Below are 24,517 nucleotides of genomic sequence, written 5' to 3'. Positions count from 1 at the left end.
AACATAGAGGTCCGAAGACCTAGCAAAACTAACAGAGAACGGTAACAGAGCACCAAGCTAGCTCAAGAGTAGTAAATACAATGAAGTCCAGCAAGGCCAGGAGGGCGGAGCCGGATTAAATAGGCAAAAATGGTCATGTAACCAGCAAACTAGAAAAAACCTAACAGGAGAGTTCTAACTCTATCTCCTCTGCTCCCCTCTTTTGCCTTCTTGTGTGGACTAAGACCAGGAACAGAGCTGGCTATAACTCAACTCTGCCCCAATCCCCAGTCTCGAGGCCTGAGACCGGGAATCACAGAATCCTAGAACAGCTGCAGCTTGTACTGACTAACCACTCCAGGGAACTGCGACCAAAGACCCGGTACTAAAGATGGTCTCTGTTTATGTATGATTCTATTAAGGTGTGTTATAAAGTGCTTCCTCCACCCTCACTCACTACTTGGTTCCCCCTTACTTTGGTTCCCCACAACTCCTCCATTCAGACCCAGGGCTGCACTATGGTGCTTTAGATCCCCGTCCTGAACTGGAGTGGTGTAGTGTTGAGTCCGTGGCAGGGGTCCTGTGTAGTACTCCATCCTTACCTTGGAGAGGAGATACCACACCTCGGTCTGAGGTGCAGTACCCCTGTGGCGACTGAACCCTCAGGGGCACCACATTTTGCTGTATGGAGCACTGTGTGGGGCCAATTATACTGTATGGAGCACTGTGTGGGGCCCATTATACTGTATGGAGGATTATGTGGGGCCATTATACTGAATGAGCACTATGTGGGGCCAGTATACTGTATGGAGTACTATGTGGGGCCCATTATACTGTATGGAGCACTATGTGGGGCCCACTATACTGTGTGGAACACTATGTGTGGCCCATTATACTGTATGGAGAACTATGTGGGACCCATTATTCTGATATGGAGGGCTATGTGGGGCCCATTATTTAGTATGGAGGACTATGTGGGGCCATTACTCTGTATGGAGGACTATGTGGGGCCATTATTGTGCGTGAAGGACTATGTGGGGCCATTATTATGCATGGAGGACTATGTGGGACCCATTATACTGTATGGAGTACTATGTGGGGCCATTATTCTGCATGGAGGTCTATGTGGGACACATTATACTGTATGGAGGACTATGTGGGGCCATTATACTGTATGGAGGACTATGTAGGGCCATTATACTGTATGGATGACTATGTGGGCCATTATTCTGCATGGAGGACTATGCGGGGCCATTATACTGTATGAAGGACTATGCGGGGCCATTATTCTGCATGGAGGACTATGTGGGACCCATTATTCTGATATGGAGGGCTATGTGGGGCCATTATTCTGCATGGAGGTCTATGTGGGGCCATTATACTGTATGGAGGACTATGTGGGGCCATTATACTGTATGGAGGACTATGTAGGGCCATTATACTGTATGGATGACTATGTGGGCCATTATTCTGCATGGAGGACTATGTGGGGCCATTATACTGTATGGAGTACTATGCGGGGCCATTATTCTGCATGGAGGTCTATGTGGGACACATTATACTGTATGGAGGACTATGTGGGACACATTATACTGTATGGAGGACTATGTGGGGCCATTATACTGTATGGATGACTATGTGGGCCATTATTCTGCATGGAGGACTATGCGGGGCCATTATACTGTATGAAGGACTATGCGGGGCCATTATACTGTATGGAGGACTATTCAATGTTATATTTGATAAGGGAAAACTTCCTCAATTGTAGACATTTTTTAAATAAATATCACGGTTGTCTTGCAACTTTGTCCAAGCTTTTCATTTTGGCCCTCCGGGTATTTGAGTTTGACAAAATATAAAGGGATGTCTGGGCATACAGTATTGCCATATCGCACTGCGTCATAATTCAGCTGTCACAGAGAGAGACTGCAGACTTTTCTTTTGCAAGCAGAAAACCATATAAGATATAAAGGGATGTCCGGGCATACAGTATTGATGACCTATCTACATCTACAGGATAGGTCATCAATAGCAGATCAGTGGGGGTCCGACACCTGGCGCCCCCAAGAGCAGCTGTTTGCTCAGGCGGCATTACTGAGCGGCTGCTGCTGGTTCTGCAGCTCAGCTCCTGTTCATTTGAATAGTAGTGACTACAGTACCAGCAGCGACTGGCAGAGGCCACTACACTCTGGATAGAGCTGCTCTTGCTCCGGAGCTTGTAACAGCTGACCGATGGGGGCACCAGCTGTCAGACCCCACCTATCTGCTTTTCATGACCTATCCTGTATATGTAGAGAGGTCATCAATCCCATATGCCCGGAAATATCCTTTACTCTCTTATAGTTGTTTTCTGGTCACAAGAGAAAAGTCTGCAGTTACTCTGACTGCAGACAGCTGAATTATCACACTGTCACGATTTTTTGCACACTGTCTCGATTTTCCTGTATTTTAATGCGGGAGGGCGGTCACTTGACCTCATGTATGCGATTTACATACTTGCAGTCACATGCCGACTAGTCTCATGAAGATTCTTTCAATTCTCTTATATTGAGTGGAGCAAGATGAGTCTCGTCTGCACATGACTGCAAGTATGTAAATAACATACATTTAAAGGAAAATTCCTTTAAAGAGAATTTCCAACCTTCTTGAAAATTTTACAGGGGACAGGGTTTGTTTTAAGAAAAAGAAAAACAACCTTAAAGGGGTTGTCCAGCTTTAGGCTACAAGCCTGCAATTTCTCTGTGTGCGCTGTGAGGATTCTCAGGTGTTGGTGCCCGATGTGAATTGAGTGCAGCCGAACACAGTCTAGTCAGAATGTGGCCAGAAGTAGAAGTATGCGTATCACATGCTTGTGGTCACACACCCGACACCTGAAAATCCTCACAGCGAGCAGGGCATGCAGTGTGAGGATTCACAAGTCTACAGTCACATAAAGTGACTGCAGTCTTGTAGCTTAAGGCAGCTTGCACCTGTTCACACTTGCTTTATTCTGTTCGGAGGTGCTGGTCAAGTTTTTTTTATAGTTTACTTTTGGAGGTTGTGACAGCCTCCTTTTCTGACTGTGCACTACTCTGATCAGCCTAAGGCCCCCTTCACATGTACGTGTCTGCGTTACGTGTGGCATCCGTTTTCTTCATGGATACCACACGTGCCCATAATAACCTACTAGCTATTCAACCCGTTCTACGCCCGGGTGGCAAGCATTTTTATTGGTATATGGTCTCCCATGCTGGTATGTGCTGCCCCCCTCCTGGTATTTGTGCTGCCCCCATCCTGTCCCCACGATCCCATCCTGGTATGCATGGCACCCCTCACCCCCAATCCTGGTATGCAAGGCACCCCTCACCCCCAATCCTGGTATGCAAGGCACCCCTCACCCCCAATCCTGGTATGCATGGCACCCCTCACCCCCAATCTTGGTATGCATGGCACCCCTCACTCCCAATCCTGGTATGTGTGGTACCCCATCCCTCATCCCTATCCTGGTATGTATGGTATCCCAGATCCTGGTATGCATGGGCCGCTCACCCTCATCCTGGTATGCATGGCACCCCTCATCCCCATCCTGGTATGCATGGCACTCCTCATCGCTATCCTGGTATGCATGGGCCCCTCATCCCCAATCCTGGTATACATAGCACCCCTCATACCCAATCCTGACATACATGGTACCCCTCATCCCTATCATGGTATATACGGTACCCCTCATCCTGGTATGCATGGTACCCCGCATTCCTATCCTGGTATGTATGGTACCCCTCATCCCTATTCTGGTATGCATGGCACCACTCACATCCCTATTCTGTTATACATGGCACCCCTCACACCCCAATCCTGGTATGCATGGTCCCCTCACCCCCCAATCCTGGTATGCATGGTCCCCTCACCCCCCAATCCTGGTATGCATGGTCCCCTCGCCCCCCAATTCTGGTATGCATGGTCCCCTCACCCCCCAATATTGGTATGCACGGTCCCCTCACCCCCCAATCCTAGTATTCATGGTCCCCTCACCCCTTAACCCTGGTATGCATGGTCCCCTCACCTCCCAATCCTGGTATGCATGGTCCCCTCTCCCCCAGTCCTGGTATGCATGGTCTCCTCATCCCCCCAATCCTGGTATACATGGTCCCCTCAACCCCCAATCCTGGTATGCGTGGTCCCCTCACCCCCCAATAATGCTATGTGTGGTACCCCTCATCCTGGTATGCATGGTCCAATCAACCCCCAATCCTGGTATGCATGGTCCCCTCACCCCCCAATCCTGGCATGTGTGGTACCCCTCACCCCCCAATCCTGTTATGTGTGGTACCCCTCACCCCCCAATCCTGGTATGCATGGTCCCCTCACCCCCCAATCCTGGTATGCGTGGTACCCCTCATCCTGGTATGCTTGATCCCCTCACCCCACAATCCTGGTATGCATGGTCCCCTCACCCCACAATTCTGGTATGTGTGGCCCCCTCATCCCTTTCACACTGTACACACATACAAAAAAATAAACAGTTATACTCACCTTTCTTCTCTGTGCTCCAGCGCTGCTGCGTCCTGTTCTGCCAGAGGCAAATGTGTCTTCAGTAAAATGGCGCAAGATAGCGCTATGTGCATGCGCCGATCCGGCGCCCCACTCCTGCCCCGGTCTCCGGTGAAGAGAGGCGCTGCAGCAACGCTCCTCCCGGTCAGGTAAGTATGTAAGTATGGCGTCGGAGATCGTGGTATGCGTTCAGTGCCTACGCATACCGCGATCTCCGGCGCCATACACTCCTCTTACCTGTAACGGCTGGATGGGTGATTCTGTCTGGAGCCAGACTGCGCGTCGCGCATGCGCAGTCTATCGAGGCTTCAGACAGGGACACGCTTGCAGTGCTATATTATAGATGGTGTTTTTCCGGTAACGGTTTTATATGAATTTATGAAGGTGCCTAAGGCTTTTAATTAATGCTGGATCCTACCTGCCCTTTACATTTTTACACTTATAGCCCGGGAGAGGCATGACTGATAAATATTAGGATTAGGATCCTATCAAAGAAAGGTCACCTTGTCACGGCTAGTGGGCTCTCCTGAATTTGCCAATTTATGTGCTAAATACTGTAAATTCTATATAGCAGTAATGCGGTTCAAATGTCATATATTCAATGTTTGCAGCACTTACAGGGGCGGCTGTATTCTCCTGTATCTATCTATACTGAGGAGAGGGTGGACATGCCTTGGTGTTTGGGACCTGATCTTTTAAGACCCTAACAACGCCCCCGCTGCTATCCGTCCTTGGTGACACTGTTTACCTCTTGGTATCACTTTGCAGCAGCCAACAGAATGTCTCCGCACTGTGACCCTAAACTACATTCTCACTTATCTTTTTGCAAAGGACCAGAAAAAGAGGGGAGGAGACATCCCACCATGTGAGCACATCCCGCCCACTTTTACTGCAGTCTTAGTGCAATCTAACACTACACTAGATTCATGGGAAATGTCTGCAGCTGCTCCCCCTAGTGTTTAAAAGTTGAAAATATCAAAACTTTTACAATTTTTATATTTTATTACCATTAAAAAATTTGTTTTTTTTAATTAAAACTTTAGTGCTTTACATTTTTTCAATTGTTGCTGTGAGACACCTGAAGATGATGAGTATTATACTATCCATTTCTGAGCTTTACGTTGCTTTACTCCCTACTTCACAGTACACTGACGTTGAGTATGGTCTCATCCATATGGGGTCACAAAGGTTCAGCTAATGTTATCTCCTTTTGCAGGGCTTTTCATACTGGATACATCACCGTCCATCATATGAAAGTCCAACCATAAACAATATTCCATGGACCCTCAAGGTAAATCCCAAACTTCTCCCTGATCTTCTCTATGGGATATTCATGAAGCTGCTTTATATTTTATCCATGACTGTATAATAACAAGGGCTCTCTGGTTGATTAGATTATGTATAAGAGAATTTCTAAATGTTTTTTTTTATTACAGGATGACCCACTACGTGTGGTTCCCTGGAAAAATCCCTCTGAAGATTCCATCAAGCTTCCTCTTTGGATCTTCCGTGCCACAGTTTTTGTTGCGCTGATGACACTTGTGACAATACTAGAGAACTTGGCTTTAAAGCGCACCTGTCAGCAGGATTGTGCTTAGTAAACCACATACACTGACCGGTGGGCGCCATTACACTGAGTAAAATGATAGCTTTGTTGATGAAATCCGTCCAGAGGTTCTTTTATAATCTTTAGTTTCAGTTTTGCCATAATGAGATACTCGTGCTCTGGGGCGGGACTTTAGGGAGGTGCTGTAGCTGGTGCTCTCATTATGTATGCCTATCTCTGACAGGTCACTGTGCTTTCAGTCGCCGGCCTAATATTTTAAATATTGCCTTTGTAATTTCTCTGTCAATTTGAAATTTACATCCCCAAAATGGCCGCAAAGGCCCGCACATGCGCAGTAGCATCTTTCGGTTGCCGAAAGATGCTACTGCACACGCGCGGTCGCCATTTTGCTAAAGGCAAAAGAAACTTGCCTGCAGCAATATGGCACCCAGCAACCGAAAGATGCTACTGCGCATGCGCGGGCCCCGGCGGCCATTTTGGGGGATGTAAATTTCAAATTGACAGAGAAATTACAAAGGCAATATTTAAAATAGAAGCAGAAGCACAGTGACCTGTCAGAGGCCAGAGATAGGAATACATAATGAGAGCACCACTTACAGCCCCTCCCTAAAGTCCCACCCCAGAGCAAGAGCATATCATTATGGCAGAACTGAAAATAAAGATTACAAAAGAACCTCTGGACGGATTTCATCAACCTAGGTATCATTTTACTCAGTGTAATGGTGCCCACCGGTCAGTGTATGTAGTTTACTAAGCACAGTCCTGCTCACATGTGCGCTTTAAGGCTTGTCCTGAGCAAGAAGGCAAAGTCTAAACCTGGTGAAACAACTATAAAACCCACTCCTAAGAACAAAAACATTCTGGAAGAACAAAGTACTTGTAAGTAGTGTTGAGCCACCCCCGTAGTGTTCGAGTTCGGTTCGGTTCGTCGAACACCCGTGTGTTCGCCGAACTGTTCGTCGAACTGTTCGTCGAACACCTTCGAACACCGTTAAAACCAATGGCAGGCAAACAAAAACACATAGAAACACATAGAAAACACCTTCAAAGGTGTCCAAAAGCTGACAAACTGCTCAGAAGACACAACTAACACATGGAAAAGTGACAAGTACATATAGTCATGAGAAAAGAAAAGAGGTGGAGGAGTAAAAGGAGGGGGAGACACAGATATAGGCATGTCATGCCCTTCTAAAATCCAAAAAGTGAGAAGCCGACACGTTCAGTCCGCTCCTGCCCGTGCCACCTCCGTGTCGCCGGGTTTTTGCCAGAGCCGCGGTGAACCCTGACGGCCAGCCCCCCTCTCCCAATACTGGTGCCTGTCCGCTGGTGGGTCGAGCGAGCCCCCCTGTGGTGGAGGCAGCTCTAAGTTTTTTAATTTAAATTGTCTCTCTAATTTGAATGAATACACTTTAAATCCATTTACAAGGATCTATTGGAGGGCAAGTGTAGCACCCTGAGGATTCGGCTGCTACAGGGGTATTGCGCCTCAACCCAGAGGTGTGATATTCCACTCCCGGGTAAGGAAGGAGTGTGGAACTGGGCTCGGTAGGCTGCATGCACTACATACATCCCATTTCAGAGGAGCAGGCCGACGGTACTCCCACTTAGAAATGTGCAGGTACAACCGAGCCTGTTCCTGGCTGGAGTGGGAGGGGGGTGGTACATCCCATGTAGTGTAGGGGCAGATAGGGGGAGCAGTCTGGGTAGTGATAGGAGCTCATTGGGTGCTGGTCACCTGAGCTCACACATAGAGGGATATATAAGGAGGGCACCAACTAGAATCAGGGTCAGACGCTGAGAACAAGTCAGTTGGAGAGGAGAGAGAAGGAAACAGCAGCCCTGGAGAGAGAGAGAGTGGAGCAGAGAAAGACCCAGAGGGGGAAGACTGAAGGGACCCAAGAACCCAAATTAGAGCACCGGGTGAGGAGTCAGCAAGAGGGTACCGGAACCCAAGCTGGTGGGGGCAAAGACATTCCCCAGCCAGAGACCGGAGACCGTGGGCAGTGTCTGTCACGGTCACCCACCACATTCACCCCGAAGGCACACCACATGAAGGGTCAGGGAACCCAGGGCCAAGGGTGTCCCAAAAGAAGGCCCGAGGGAGCTGGACCTAGGTGAATCACTGGTGGGGACGGCTGAAGAAAGGACAGAGGGAGAGCTCAGGGCCACGCTCTGGACTTGTTTGGGGGTTGGCCGGATCCAGGACCTGGTGGACGCAGCACGGCTCGGGTGGTCACTAGCAGCTGGAGTGACCAGTACAACATCAGCAGTAAGTAAACACCCTTAACTGCACAACCCGAGTCTGTCTTCATTGCTGGCTGCACCGCACCACCACAACCCCCATCCTCTGCGCCTGTCCCCTCTGAGGCTATACCCCTCCCGTTGGGGGTTATCTCACCAAGCTGCGCACCCACCATCAGCCTCAGCGGACCCTGCTGCAGCGGCGGCCACAGTGACCGCATCACAACGGGTGGCGTAGTCGACACAAAAGAACTTTAGTAACATCTGTAAAGCTGCCACATAACACTGAGCTTGACGCCCTGGGCACGGGGCCGGGTCACAGCCGCTCGGAGACTACAACCCCCCATCTGATCCGGTGCCGGGTATTCCCCTCAAAAAGGAATATGTCCCAGGGGGCGCGTCAACTTTGGCGTAGTCGGCAGGATTACGTGCCCACAACAACCGGGTACTGCGTGCCTGAAGAAAAGTGCAAGTTTACCTCAGAAAGAAGTCTCCCGCCGGTTCCGGAGGGTCCACGCCATCGGACTCCATCACCAGCCGTTTCCCGCCGATTGTCCGCCATTTCCAACTTGTTCCCGCCATCTGCAGAGTTTCCCGCCACTGGGCGACGCTTCCCGCCAAAACCGCAGATTTCCCGCCTTGGAAGAGCAGCGGACGCCATTATGGGCGTGCCAAAGGAGGGCAGGAGGCCACCTCCCATCGTGGGCCAGGACAGAAAATGGCGCCAAAAGTGGAAACCGCCCCCACCAATAGAGACTGTGATGCTGGAGGTGTCTGTCAGCGTGAAAGAACTACCCCTGGAGCTGACAGTCACCGAGTTGCCCCGGGACCGCCCTCGAAGTGGGAGGAGACGAAAGGAGAGAACAAAGATGGGTGTCGCTTGGAGGAGTCTGGAGCGAGCGCACCCGGAGGCAAGAGGTCTAACAAGGAGTATCGGAGGAGCTCACCCGGAGATGGAGAGAAAGCAGAACAGCACCGGCCCGCTGGCCAGGAGTCTGCTAGAGACCGAGGAAGGAGGGCAGAGCAGCACCGGCCCGCTGGCCAGGAGCCTGCCGGAAGCAGAGCAGAGCAGCACCGACCCGATGGTCAGGAGCCTGCTAGAGTCCACAACCCCGCTAGGTCTAGCGGAGATCTTAGCGCAGCTCCCCCGAGACCGGGAGTGTGCACAAACTGCCCTGGAGGGCCTCGCAAGGAGGATGGCCCGGGTACAGCGCGAGATACTGGCGGAGTGGAGCCGGGAGATGACCCAGCAAGCAGAGACCAGTCAACGGAGCACGCTACCCTGGAAGAGGAAGCAGACCGCCTCTGAGGATGGCGCAGGAGGACCCAAGGCCGGAGACGGCGCCGAGGAGGGAGCCGAACGCATGGAGGCAGGTAAAGGGGACGCCTATACCCCAAGCCGTGACACCGCTTACCTGCCCCAGCTCCCCGTCGCAGAGCCCGAAAGTCCCCCTGCTGTGCCCGTAGCCGCCAGGTCACCGCCATGGACTAGGCCCCGACCGGAAGCCGCCGCAGCGACCCCTGTGACGTCACGCGCCCCGACCCGGAGCGTGACAAAGCAGGAATTACCACCAGCCTGGTCGCAAGGCCTAGTACACCCGGGCGCCGCACCACCAACAGCGCCCCCTACCTCTGCGGAGCCTCCGGCCTGGCCGCAAGGCCAGGTAGCCCAGGGCGCCGCCGTCCTAACGGTGCCCTTCACCTTCCAGGTGCCCCAGGCCTGGCCGCAAGGCCTGGGCAACCCGGGCGCCACCACCACCGCGCCCGCGCCCGCAATACCTAGGGTGCCACACCTGGGGGAGGACCTCTTCGGCCAGCTCACATGGCCGGACGGGCGGCCCTTCATCTGGCCCGAAGGGTACCCTGAGCTGGAGCGGCAGCAAAGACTAGGGCCCTTGTGTGAGCCCCTAATCCCGGCTCCGAAGCCCGTGGCTCGGGTCTCGCCTCCTCTAGCAGAAGCCCAATTCGTGTGGGACCCCACGGGAGAAGATTTGATGGGGTTCACCGGAGAAACTCGGGCAGCCGCAGCTGAACGTACAGAGTGTTGCCGTCAACAGCTGGCAGAGTTTAAGAGAGAACGGGAGGAGAGGCGGGTCAGAGAACAACAGGCCCAAATCCAGAGCGCGGAGCAGAAGAGCCGGACTAGGAGGAACCCCCGTGCAGCGCATTGTCCCCGCACCATCGGGACAGTGATAAAGTTCAACCCGCAGCTTGGGTGGGGCTTTATTCGGGACCGTAACAACCGCGGTGACGTTTTTGTGACCCGCAGAGACGTCGAGTCCCACCTGCCGGAAGGTCACAAAGGCCGTGACCTCTACGTCGGAGACGAGGTCACTTTCACCCGGCACAAGTGTGCCAAAGGACCTTACGCCCTCCACGTACACCGCTTGACGGAGGAGGAGTTGCGGTACGGGGAGGAGGAGCCAGAGGACCCGGACGGGTCTGAAGAAACATCATATCAAGAAAGAGCAGGAGGAAGACGCCGTTGAGTGCGGCAGAGCAGGAGCTGTAAATAGTTACCCGATCGGGGTATATAGAAACTGAAACTGTTGCTGCTAAAATAGTCCCCGTTGGGACCAGTGAACTGTTTACCCGTTAACCCCTTCATCCTACAGGCTGAGGACTGTGAGCAGCCATTCCCTTCCCTCTACCTGGCCGAGGACTGAGAGCGGCCAACTTCCCCTGTATATAGTTGCGCGTCCTAAAGCGCCCCCTACCGGTTTTATAAGAAAACCAGATTTTTCTAAGAGGCTGTCGCACTTTTCCCGGACACACGTTGCACAGTGTCCGGAGGAGGAACCAGAGACAAGAGAAGTCTACGAGAATGTTTATATAAAAAGTTTTATATATATATAATGTTTATATGTTTTATATGTTCATATAAAAATTTTGTATGTTTTGGTGTTTTATGTCTTTCAGCCCGAGGACGTGCTGTGGTTTACCAGGGGGGAATGTAGCACCCTGAGGATTCGGCTGCTACAGGGGTATTGCGCCTCAACCCAGAGGTGTGATATTCCACTCCCGGGTAAGGAAGGAGTGTGGAACTGGGCTCGGTAGGCTGCATGCACTACATACATCCCATTTCAGAGGAGCAGGCCGACGGTACTCCCACTTAGAAATGTGCAGGTACAACCGAGCCTGTTCCTGGCTGGAGTGGGAGGGGGGTGGTACATCCCATGTAGTGTAGGGGCAGATAGGGGGAGCAGTCTGGGTAGTGATAGGAGCTCATTGGGTGCTGGTCACCTGAGCTCACACATAGAGGGATATATAAGGAGGGCACCAACTAGAATCAGGGTCAGACGCTGAGAACAAGTCAGTTGGAGAGGAGAGAGAAGGAAACAGCAGCCCTGGAGAGAGAGAGAGTGGAGCAGAGAAAGACCCAGAGGGGGAAGACTGAAGGGACCCAAGAACCCAAATTAGAGCACCGGGTGAGGAGTCAGCAAGAGGGTACCGGAACCCAAGCTGGTGGGGGCAAAGACATTCCCCAGCCAGAGACCGGAGACCGTGGGCAGTGTCTGTCACGGTCACCCACCACATTCACCCCGAAGGCACACCACATGAAGGGTCAGGGAACCCAGGGCCAAGGGTGTCCCAAAAGAAGGCCCGAGGGAGCTGGACCTAGGTGAATCACTGGTGGGGACGGCTGAAGAAAGGACAGAGGGAGAGCTCAGGGCCACGCTCTGGACTTGTTTGGGGGTTGGCCGGATCCAGGACCTGGTGGACGCAGCACGGCTCGGGTGGTCACTAGCAGCTGGAGTGACCAGTACAACATCAGCAGTAAGTAAACACCCTTAACTGCACAACCCGAGTCTGTCTTCATTGCTGGCTGCACCGCACCACCACAACCCCCATCCTCTGCGCCTGTCCCCTCTGAGGCTATACCCCTCCCGTTGGGGGTTATCTCACCAAGCTGCGCACCCACCATCAGCCTCAGCGGACCCTGCTGCAGCGGCGGCCACAGTGACCGCATCACAACGGGTGGCGTAGTCGACACAAAAGAACTTTAGTAACATCTGTAAAGCTGCCACATAACACTGAGCTTGACGCCCTGGGCACGGGGCCGGGTCACAGCCGCTCGGAGACTACAACCCCCCATCTGATCCGGTGCCGGGTATTCCCCTCAAAAAGGAATATGTCCCAGGGGGCGCGTCACAAGTCTCATGCCAGCAGCCGCGTAATTCCAGCTCCAGTAGCGTCCACTAAAGCTGCTGCAGTTAAAAAGCTTTTATAAGGATCGAGCTCGGCTGTCCACCGCAAGGCATCCTACTGCCAGTCCCAGCCCCTATGCCTTGGGGTGCCTCCTGATGCTCTTCACTGAGTATCCCGTGGTCCCGAAGCATTTCCTTTGAAAAAATTAAGTGTCCAAACTACAGGTGGTGTAGCTTGCTTAACAGCCGGGATAATCCGCTGACTAGCAGACACTGCTACTAGGCACAAAGTATTTCCTGGGCTAGATGCAGTTAAAAATTTGTAAGTAGATACTCTCGTTGGATGCTGAGAAAGCATTCCATAGAGTCTCCTGGCACGCCATATATGATTCTCTTAAAAAGCTTGGGGTAGGGGTCTAGGGGACCCTTTTATAGCCAAAATCACGGCCCTGTATCACAATACATCACCTAGGCTGAAGATAAATGGAACTGTAGCACCCTGAGGGCTCGGTTGCTACAGACGTATTGCAACTCACCCAGAGGTGTGATATCTCACTCTCAGGTAAGGATGGAGTGTGGATCAGGACCCGACACCTGCATGCATTACACCACATTGCCGTGGGGCAGGGCGACCAATATGCCCCTGAGATGGGCACGACAGTCCCTGTCCCTGGCTGGAGTGGGGGGAGGGAACACTGAGGAAGGGGAACCCTGTAGTGCAGGAGCAGGGAGGAAGCAGTTCCTGGGTGCATTGAGAAGGGAGTATAAAAGGTGGGCACCATCTTAGTTCAGTGCAGAGAAGTCTGAGCAGAAGTGGCAGGGAGCAGGGGCCCTGCATGAGCTCTGCTCCGGAGGCGGGCCTAGTAACAGAGGCCCAGGCCTGCAAGAGGGAGAAGGAAGGAAGAGGAGTGGAGAAGGCTCCAGGAACGAGGAATGAAGGGATCCCAGGGGTGCGGACGGGCGAGTTGCCACCGCACGCCCGAATCCACCTGCGTGGAGGGGTCAGGCCAAAGGGGGAGACCGGTCCCCGAACTAGTGGAGGCAGGAAACGACCCTCAGCTAGAAACCGGAGGCTCTGACATTTTATGTGGCGCAGCCCCTCGCTACACCCGCTAGGAAGGCACCACATAGGGTCAGGGAAACTGGCGCCAAGTTTACCAAGAGGAGGCCCGAGGCAGCCAGACAGAAGTGTTGGTAAGAAAGGCCAGACAAAGGACACACAAAGGGGGTCCTGTGAAGCGCTCCAAAGTTATCTGGGAGTTGTCTGAGCCCCTCACCTGGTGAGCACAGTACGACGTGGGCAGCCGTTACCTGCAGACGTGGTCTGGATAATAAGAACTGTGAGTAAAGGCCCTGAACTGCATCACTGACTCCGTGTCGTTACTGCTGCTGCCCTGCACCATCACCCCCATCCTCCGCATACAATGCCCTGAGGCTATACTCCTCCCGTGGGGAGTTATGCTACGCTCTGCTGCACCCACAACACCAGCCTCAGCGGTCTGCCCTGTAGCGGCGGTTCACTCTGACCGCAATCCACGGGTGGCGTAGTCGGACATTTAAACATCAAAACCACATAAATAGTTCCGCCACTGGTTTGACCGCCCTGAGCCACGGAACCGGGTCGCCGCCACGGAGACTACAACCACCAGCATCCACCAAAAAGGGTCTGGCTCCGGGTGTCCCAAGGCCCAGGGGGTGCGTCAGAACATTTTCATCACCTTTCACAATCACCAATGGGACAAGGCAGGGATGTCCTCTGTCCCCTCTCTTATACATCCTAGTGACGGAGCACCTGCTCTCATCAATTCGCCATAACCCCAATATTAGGTGGATTGAGGTGGGAGGCACCGAGTACAAGTGCTCTCTATTTGCTGATGATGTCCTAGTATATATCACTCAATCACATATATCCATCCATGCTGTTATGGCTGAAATAGATCACTTTGTTACATTGTCAAATTTTAAAATCAATGCAGCGAAGTCTGAGGCCCTCGATGTCTCCCTCCCCAAATCCATATAGGATTCCATCCAGTCCAACTTTCCCTTTGCCTGGCCCTCACAGGGTATCAAATACTTAGGAATTCCTATTCATAGAGACCTCTCCCATCTATGTTATCTTAATTTTGGGCCCTTTATTGAACAACTCCATACAGACCACGGTTGGCAAGTTAGAACTGTAAGATTCACTACGTGAACCACTGGTGTTTTGTGGAAAAGCACATGTACACTGCGTTCCAAATTATTATGCAAAAAGTGTTTAGGAGTGATAAGGGAAGAATTTGTTTGTTTGTCAGTTAAACTCATTGATGGTGATGTGTGTCAGGGCTCTTTATATCACTGTAAGCAATTGCAGACACCTGTGCTAATTAGTTTGGCAGGTGTGTCCAATGAAAGGCAAGACTACTTAAGAAGGCTCTCTCACATTATTAAGCAGCCTACATTTTCTGCCAAAATGGGAAAGAAAAAGGATGTGTCGGCTGCTGAGAAGCAACAAATTGTGGAGTGTTTAGGTCAAGGCATGACTACAATCAACATTGTGCGATGATCAGGATGAAGTGTCTTGGCAATCAAGAAGTATGTAGCTGATTCACAGTACACACGTGTGCGTGCTGATAAGGGCAAATTGAGGACTCTTTCCTACAGGCAATTACGTCAGGTTGAAAGAGCAGCGGCAAAAAAGCCTTGTCATAGCAGCAGACAAGTTTTTGAAGCTGCTTGTGCCTCCAACGTCCCCCGAACAACAAGATGCAGGGTCCTTCAGAGGTTTGCAGCTGTGCATACGCCATCCTGTCGACCTCCTCTATCCACTTCACACAAGCAGAAACGGCTCCAGTGGGCCAAACATTACATGAAGACTGATTTCAAAACTGTTTTGTTCACGGATGAGTGCCGTGCAGCGCTCGATGGTCCAGATGGATGGAGTGGAGGATGGCTGGTTGATGGACACCCCACGCAAACACGGCTACAGCGCCAACAAGGAGGAGGTGGAGTAATGTTTTGGGCTGGAATCATGGGGAGAGAGATTGTCGGCCCCTTTAGGATCCCTGAAGGCGCTAAAGATGAACTCCATAATGTATGTGGATTTTCTCAAACAGCACTTCCTGCCATGGTTCAAGAAGAAGAACCGTGTATTTCACAGCAAGATCATTTTTCTGCATGATAATGCACCATCTCATGCTGCACATAAAACATCTGCATCTCTGGCTGATATGGGCATAAAAGGGGACAAACTTATGGTGTGACCCCCATGCTCCCCTGACCTCTACCCCATTCAGAACCTTGGAGCATCATTAAAAGGAGTGTCTATGATGGCGGGAGGCAGTTCACATCTAAGCAACAGCTCTGGGAGGGTATTCTGTCCTCATGCAAAACAATTGAAGCAGAAACCATCCAAAACCTGACAAATTCAATGGACGAGAGAGTTCAGAAGCTCCTTTCGAACAAGGGGTCCTATGTGAAAATGTAACATCACCTAGAATAAAGTTTTGAGTTGAAAACTGTTTGATTTCAGTTTCTAACAACCTGCTAATGCTTATAATTTCAAAAATGACCATTTTTTTGGTCTTTATTAAAATGAAAAGGTTGATCGAAAAGTTTGGGGGATCTAAGAGTGTGGCAACCCAGTAGTCATGATTACTTCGAATTCTGACAATATGAGGGTCATGCTGCAGGTAGTGCAGCAAGAAGGCACTTATGTGTCTTGCGCATCTCGGAGCCCCAAAATTATTTTCCGGGCTAGATGCAGCTAAAAATTATTATTAATTTTAAATCTGGTGAAGCTTTAGTATAGATGGCCTAATAGGATCAGTGCTGCACACTGCTACAAAGCCCAAATTATTTTCCAGTCAAGATACAGATAAACATGATTAGTAATTTTAAATCTGGTGGAGCTTATTATAGATGGCCTAATAGAATCAGTGCTGCACACTGCTACAAAGCCCAAATTATTTTCCAGCCAAGATACAGATAAACATGATTAGTAATATGAAAGCTTAAAACGGTTGGTAGGGTGATTTTAACCAATCATCAAGCTTTTACTCTCCCCAGGATGAAACAGGGGTAGAAAAGTCGTTTCGGATCCATGATTTGTTCATCTTTATGAACGTGAGTCTGTCTACATTATCAGTGGAGAGCCGCGTGCGCTTATCTGTCAGCACACCACCAGCAGCGCTGAACACACGTTCAGACAGAACGCTGGCTGCGGGGCATGACAAGATCTCCAAGGCGTAAGTGGCTAGCTCCGGCCATTTATCCAGATTGGAAGCCCAAAAAGAGCAAGGGTCCAGTGACACAGTCGTGGCTTCAATGTTTACTTGGAGATACTCCTGTACCATCGTCTCTAGGCGTTGACTATGTGTCAGACTTCTTGTCTCCTGTGGCCTTGCAAAGGATGGGCTAAAAATGTGGTGAAATGATTCCGCAAAATTGATGTTACCAGCAGATACTGTGGTTCTGTTACGGTTTGAGTGCTGAACACTTGACGGTCCCACGGTTGGCAAGTTGGAACTGTGAGATTCACTACGTGCACCACTGGTATTTTGTGGAAAAGCACATGTAAGATTCTGCAACAGTCTCTGCTGATACTCCTGCATGCGTGCATCCCTTTCTATGGCAGGAATAATTTCTGCAAATTTACTTTTGTACCGGGGATCTAACAGTGTGGCAACCCAGTAGTCAGGATTATTTCTAATTCTCACAATTCGAGGGTCATGTTGCAGGTAGTGCAGCAAGAAGGCACTCATGAGTGTTGCGCATCCAGGAGCACCAAGTCCCTGTTGTGTTGGTGGCGAGGTAACAATCATGCTTCCTTCCTCTGTCCTCTCCCCCCAACCTCGCACAACAGAAATGTGATCAAGGTCTCCCTCATCTGATGAGTCTTCCATCAGTTCGTCCTCCACTTCTTCCTGGGCTCCTGCACCTTCCTCACTAGTTTGGCTGCTACCATGCGCCCTGGTAAAACCATCTCCCCCACCCTCACATGCCTGCCGCCTTGGTGCTGCCGACCGTCTGGACCTTGCAGATGTTAGCCCTTCCGCATACAACTCCTCCTCCTCTACTTCCTCCACCTCCTCTTGTGCCACCACCTGACTCCGAATTCTGTTTAACATGTGCTCCAGCATGTAAATCACCGGAATAGTCATGCTGATAATGGCATCGTCAGCACTAAACATCTTCGTCGCCATTTCAAAACTGTGCAGAAGGGTGCATAGGTCCCTGATCTGAGACCACTCCTCCAGCGTGATTTGCCCCACCTCTGAATCTCGTTGGCCCAGGCTATACGTCAGAACGTATTGCACCAGGGCTTGTCGGTGCTGCCACAGTCGCTGCAACATGTGCAGAGTTGAATTCCACCGGGTAGGCACATCGCATTTTAGCCGGTGAAGTGGCAGGCCAACGACTTCTGTAGAGATGTAAGTCGCTGAGCTGTGGGATGCGAACGGCGGAAGTGAGCACACAGCGACCGTGCCCTCTTCAGAAGGCCATCTAGTCTGGGATAGTGGGCTAAAAATTGCTGGACAACCAGGTTCAACACGTGAGCCATACAAGGCACGTGTGTGACATTGCCCCGGCGAAGGGCCGCACCCAGGTTTGCAGCATTGTCGCACACGGCCTTCCCTGGTTTCAGGTCCAGTGGAGACAACCATTCATGAAATTGGTTCTCCAGAGCTGACCACAACTCCTCAGCTGTGTGACTCACATTTCCCAGACATTTCAATGTAAAAACCGCCTGATGACGTTGAGCCCTACTGCCAGCATAGTAAGGAGGTGTGCAGGATCCCTTCTGCGCAGTTAGAAAGCTTGTGGCATGACCAGACAGGCTTTGGATGCAGGTGGAGGACCGAGAGGAGGTTGAGGAGGCAGAAGCAGTGGAGGAACTTTGACATAAAGAGGATTGACGCACAACTCGTGGGGACGGCAAGACTTGGACAGCAGCCCCTTGTCCTGCTGTCACCATAGTTACCCAGTGCCCAGTCAGCGACATGTAACGCCCCTGTCCATGCCTACTCGTCCAAGTGTCTGTGGTGAAATGCACCCTGTCACACACAGAGTTTCTCAAAGAAGCGGTGATGTTGTGTGCGACATGCTGGTGGAGCGCAGGCACACCTTTCTTTGAGAAGTAGTGCCGACTGGGCATCTGGTACTGGGGCACTGCGACGGACATAAGGTCTCGAAAATCCTCTGTGTCCACCAGGCGGAAAGGCAGCATTTCTGTAGCCAAGAGCTTGCAGATGGTGAAATTCAACCTCTTAGCTTTCTCATGGCTAGGAGGAAATGGTCTTTTACTTGTCCACATCTGAGGGACCGAGGGCTGGCTATTGTGCTTAGACGGGGTTGATAAGGGTGTCCCCGGCAAACTGCCGGTCTGTGAGGAAGATGCAGGCGGACATGTTAGGTTGCCTTGATCCAAAGGTGGTGCTATCGATGTCGGACAGCGCTCAACACCAGCTGGTGTTACCACCTCCAAAGAAAATGATGACCTGCCAATCACGCTGGCTGTTGCGGGTAAAGAGGTGGCAGGTCTGCGCCCCAAAACAGGTGTGACTGCAGTCACAGAGGATGAAGAGGCCGCGGATGCACAAGATATGGCAGACGGTGGTTGGCCCGGCCGGCTAGGCCGCATTGTAGCACACTGAGCTTCCCACTGCAACTTATGCTTCATGTCCATGTGCCGGTTCATGCATGAAGTACTCAAACTATGTATTTTTTGGCCTCTACTTAGCTTTTGCTGACAAATGTTACAGATAACACGAGTTGGGTCATCTTTATCGATCTGAAAAAATGCCCAGGCTATGCAAGGCTTAGCACCCATGCGACCTGAAGAGCCACCACGACTTGTGGTGAGAGGCAGAGTTGTGTTTGAGGATGCAGTTGTTGACGTGCTTCCAGTACTACGTCTCTGTCCAGGAAGGCGCAACCTGCCATCGTCGTCACTAGCATCTTCCTCCACCTCCTCTGCTGACCTCATCTCTTGGCTGACTGTGGGTTGACAGTAAGTGGGATCTCCAACCTCATCATCATCACCCTGTGCGTTATCACACCCGTCGTCCTCAGAGCCAACCTGTTCCTGCCCTGACAAAAAACTAAAGTTGTCGCTCCAATCAGGTATTTGAGTCTTATCATCGTCTTCCTCATTGTCTCCACCAACAGGAGTTACAGTTTGGGAATGAGGGTCTACATTATGGTCAGAACCTTCTGTGTCTGGTCCTGGATCCGACTCATAAAGATTCTGGGCATCAGTGCAGATCATTTCCTCGTCTGGATTCACAGAAGCGCTGGAGTCGACCTCTGATTCCCAGGCTATAGTATGAGTAAACAGCTCTGCAGACTCAACCATCTGTTCTACCTCATACTCAGACGGGCAGCTGGAGATTTGGGAGCTGTGAGGAAGCAAGTGCGATTGGGGTGACACCTTTGAGGACTGGAGTATTTGTGATGTTGAAGTTGATGTGGAGGAGAGCCCACTTAAAGGAGCACTTGATATCCGTTGAAGCACCTGCTGTTTTTGTGCCTCATCTGGAATTTGTAGCGATTGGCGTGGCCGTAAGAAAGGCATCTTATCACATTGTCCGCTAAAAGAAGTAGACATTTTAGTTTGGCTGGAAGATGGTCTTTCTTCTGCAGATGTTACTGTTGCTTTAACACCTACCCCACGGACACAACCTTTTTTCCCCTTCCCAACACGCCTATTCCCCTTTCCACCAGCAGCAGGCCTTTTTCCACTCATTTTGGTGGTTAACTAATTCACAACTCTGGAGTTGTTTGCACAAAAAAACAATGGATGGGAACCGAGCAGAGCTGAGTGGCCAAACTGTGGTATTAGGCCAAAACTATTGGCTGGGTTAGATGCAGAAAAAAATTATATTCAATTTGCAACCTGATGGAGGTCTGTATACATGGACTAATAGAACAAGTCCCACACACAGCTAGAAGGCCAAATATTTTTTCAGAGGTAGATGCAGAAAAAAATTATATTCAGTTTGCAACCTTATGGAGGTCAGTATAGATGGACTAATAGAACAAGTCCCACACACAGCTAGAAGGCCAAATATTTTTTCAGAGGTAGATGCAGAAAAAAATTATATTCAGTTTGCAACCTGATGGAGGTCAGTATAGATGGATTAATAGAACAAGTACCACACACAGCTAGAAGCCCAAATATTTTTTCAGAGGTACTGTAGATGCAGAAAAAAATTATATTCAGTTTGCAACCTGATGGAGGTCAGTATAGATGGATTAATAGAACAAGTACCACACACAGCTAGAAGCCCAATATTTTTTCAGAGGTAGATGCAGAAAAAAATATATTCAGTTTGCAACCTGATGGAGGTCTGTATAGATGGATTAATAGAACAAGTCCCACACACAGCTAGAAGCCCAATATTTTTTCAGAGGTAGATGCAGAAAAAAATATATTCAGTTTGCAACCTGATGGAGGTCTGTATAGATGGATTAATAGAACAAGTCCCACACACAGCTAGAAGCCCAATATTTTTTCAGAGGTAGATGCAGAAAAAAATATATTCAGTTTGCAACCTGATGGAGGTCTGTATAGATGGATTAATAGAACAAGTCCCACACACAGCTAGAAGCCCAATATTTTTTCAGAGGTAGATGAAGAAAAAAATATATGCAGTTTGCAACCTGATGGAGGTCAGTATAGATGGACTAGTACAACAAGTCCCACACACAGCTAGAAGCCCAATATTTTTTCAGAGCTAGATGCAGAAAAAAATTATATTCAATTTGCAACCTGATGGAGGTCAGTATAGATGGACTAATAGAACAAGTCCCACACACAGCTAGAAGGCCAAATATTTTTTCAGAGGTAGATGCAGAAAAAAATTATATTCAGTTTGCAACCTTATGGAGGTCAGTATAGATAGACTAATAGAACAAGTCCCACACACAGCTAGAAGGCCAAATATTTTTTCAGAGGTAGATGCAGAAAAAAATTATATTCAGTTTGCAACCTTATGGAGGTCAGTATAGATGGACTAATAGAACAAGTCCCACACACAGCTAGAAGGCCAAATATTTTTTCAGAGGTAAATGCAGAAAAAAATTATATTCAGTTTGCAACCTTATGGAGGTCAGTATAGATGGACTAATAGAACAAGTCCCACACACAGCTAGAAGGCCAAATATTTTTTCAGAGGTAGATGCAGAAAAAAATATATTCAGTTTGCAACCTGATGGAGGTCTGTATAGATGGATTAATACAACAAGTCCCACACACAGCTAGAAGCCCAATATTTTTTCAGAGGTAGATGAAGAAAAAAATATATGCAGTTTGCAACCTGATGGAGGTCAGTATAGATGGACTAATAGAATGATGCTATGCCCAAAAGATTTTACTTCACTAGGTGCAGTAAAAAAATTGGTATTCTATACACAGGTGGTATATCTTGCAACACAGATAGGCTACTCCACTGACTAACACACTCTGCAATAGGCCAAAAAGGATTAGCTTTGCTAGATTCAGCCAAATGCTGTGAAAAAAACTTGCACAGCACTGGCACAGACCTGCCTGGCAAAAACTGATAGGAACTGATGTAACCTAGTCCTGAAAAGGACTCCAATTACAATTAGTCTTTACTCCCACAATCTATCTATTTAAGAGCACAGACCTGCCTGATAAAAGTCGTAGGAAATGCTGTAACCTAGTCCTTAAAAGGACTGCAATCACAACTATTCCCTACTCCCAAGCTATCTGTAGATTTGTGCGAAAATTGGCTTGAAATTAACAAGGTATAGCGCACACAGCAACAGCGGTGCCGTCTAACACGCAGCTGCAGCAGTGAGAAAATGGTGGCGACGGGGAAAATGGCTTGGTCTTATAGGGCAAGGACATGTGACATACACTGCCAATGACACATGCCCTTGCTTGTGTGAAAAAAAGCACTTCGCTCCGTGTGTGTGACGCGCCCCCTGGGCCAGTGTTGTTTGGGGGATACCCGGAGCCGGATCAGATGGGGGTTGTAGTCTCCGAGTGGCGGTGACCCGGTCCGTGCCCAGGGTGTCAAGCTCAGTGTGTGGCAGTCCTACAGATGTTGCTGGATGTTCTTTAGTGTCGACTACGCCACCCGTTGATTTGCGGTCAATACGGCCGCCGCTGCAGCAGGGTCCGCTGAGGCTGGTGGTGTGTGGGCAGCTTCTGGTAGTATAACCCCCAACGGGAGGGGTATAGCCTCAGGGGGTCAGTTGTAGAGGATGGTGGTTGTGGTGGTGCAGTGAGGATGGTAATAAGACTCAGAGTCGGGCGGTGCAGTTCAGGGTTTTTACTTACTGCTGTTGTGCTGGTCACTCCGGCCTTGAGTGACCGCCCGAGCCGTGCTGCGTCCACCAGGTCCTGGACTCGGCCAACCCCCAAGTAATTCTGGAGCGTGGTCCTGAGCTCCCTTTCTGTCGTTCCTTTTCTCTGGCCTTCCCCACCAGGGATCCACCTATGTCCGGCTCCCTCGGGCCTCTTGTTGGTAAAACCCTTGTCTCTGGGTTCCCTGACCCTATGCTCGGTTTGCCTTCCGGGTGGATTTAGTGGGGGATCGTGGCAGATCCTGCCCACGACCTCCGGTCTCTGGCTGAGGATTAGTGCCCTCCACCAGCTTGGGATCCGGTACCCTTGTGCCAACCTTTCACCCTTCTGGTTGTATTTGGGCTCTTGGGGTTCCTTCTTCTCCCCTTCTGGGTCCTTCTCTTCTCCTCTCTCTTCTTTCAGGACTGCTTGACCCTCTACAACAGACTGACTGGTAGTTGTCTGCCTGTCTGACTGTCTGACCCTAATCTAAGATGGTGCCAACCTTATATACTCCCTCTATGTGTGAGCTCAGGTGACCAGCACCCAATGAGCTCCTAGCATTACCCAGACTGCTCCCCCTATCTGCTCCTACACTACTGGGATGTTCCACCCCCCTCCCACTCCAGCCAGGGACAGACACTGTCGTACCTGCACATTTCTCTAGTGGGAGTACCATTGATCTGTCCCCCGGAAATGGGATGTATGTAGTGCATGCAGCCTACTGAGCTCAGTTCCACACTCCATCCTTACCCGGGAGTGGAATACCACACCTCTGGCTTGAGGTGCAATACCCCTGTAGCAGCCGAGTCCTCAGGGTGCTACATGTGCGCTGCTGATAGGCTGACAGATTGCACCTCCCCAGTGCAAATGCGGGAAAGAGAAAAAAAAATGGAGATCTTCATTGTTCCTGCAGAGATCCATCCCCTGCCCCTCCCCCCACCCCGCTGTACACTCAAACTGCGTATTAACATTAATTTTCATCATTACTGAGAAAAAATCCAGTTATGATTTTGGTGCACGAACAGTTATCGAACATAACCTCGAACAGCCGAATTTTTCTCAAATTGTTCGTGTTCGCCGAACGGCTCGAACACCGCCCAAAACAGCTCGAATTTGAGATTGGCGAACAGTTCGAGTAGAACAACGCTCATCTCTACTTGTAAGGAACCAATTTGTATCCCTCAGATTCAGGAGCAAGTTTCCAGGAGAATAACTGTTCTGCCAAATGGCAAATGTTCTGGTCCATCCATGGCTCCTGCACCATAGGATGCGAATAAAGTTCCTCGACGCAACTATAAAGAGGGTTTCAGTGATATTGTCTGGGTCCATACTGTACCATATTACAGCAGAAGAAGAGCTCGAAGTTCTACAGAGCAAAAGAGGTTTCTGATCTTTGAATGAAACCAATAACCAATAACCTAGAATTTCAGAGCCGAGAACGCCAGAGTTGAGCACACCAGTACCAAGAATACCAGAGCCTAGAGATTCAGAACCTTGAATGCTGGAGCCTAGAAAGTCCACAATACTGCAACACAGAATCGAGAGGAGAAGATTTTTCTGTAGATGTCTAAGAGGCAAAAAAGATTGAGAAAACATCTGCCTGTAGTTTCCATCGCTTGCATCTCACCTATTCCCGATCCATCACAGATTTGAGGGATACCTCCTGATGTCATCAGCATCGTAACCATCTGTGGTTCATATCCTACAGATGACGATAAACTTGAAGTTCAGATTTCTGGGTGGCTAAATGCTGGA

The sequence above is a fragment of the Phyllobates terribilis genome, unplaced genomic scaffold (assembly GCF_046119375.1).
Source record: "Phyllobates terribilis strain yellow unplaced genomic scaffold, ASM4611937v1 Scaffold_285__1_contigs__length_2463970, whole genome shotgun sequence".
Classification (NCBI taxonomy): Eukaryota; Metazoa; Chordata; class Amphibia; order Anura; family Dendrobatidae; genus Phyllobates; species Phyllobates terribilis.
The sequence above is the reverse complement of the archived record's forward strand: the minus strand, read 5'-3'. Positions refer to the sequence as shown.